Source organism: Acanthisitta chloris, unplaced genomic scaffold (assembly GCF_000695815.1).
Source record: "Acanthisitta chloris isolate BGI_N310 unplaced genomic scaffold, ASM69581v1 scaffold31574, whole genome shotgun sequence".
NCBI lineage: Eukaryota > Metazoa > Chordata > Aves > Passeriformes > Acanthisittidae > Acanthisitta > Acanthisitta chloris.
Window position 1 is genome coordinate 2,528 of NW_008670338.1, and position 454 is coordinate 2,981.

Sequence of the window (454 nt, forward strand, 5' to 3'; positions counted from 1 at the left end):
TGCGTTTTGCATTTGCATATGAAAAGCCTCTGGAATGAACAGTTTAAACGAAGGAAAGGCGCAGCAGCGGGTGAGACGGGGCAGGTTTCGGGCAGGGTGTCCGTACATGTCCGCAGGGTTGTTCGCATCGTTTGGCGCAGCCGGTTTGGCCCAGCCGATACCCACCTCTCGTCCTCTTCGGTTACTCTCCCTGGCATTTCAGCCGCTTGTTCTCGAGTTGCCCGCGGTGCTTAGGCTGCCCACGGGAACCCTGGAGCGCTGCCGTGCCCTGTGTGGGGTCGGCAGCAGAAACCCGGCAGCAGAAACCCAGCAGCAGTGCCAGGCGAGAGGCGTCCCTCGGGGCCGCGGGTGGCTCTTGTCCCGACGCTCCCAGCTGTGGAGGTGCAGCCTGGCGCTCCCCCCGCGCCCCACTCGCCCCTTTCCCTCGCGGGGGTTGGGGCTGAGGCTCGGCCGG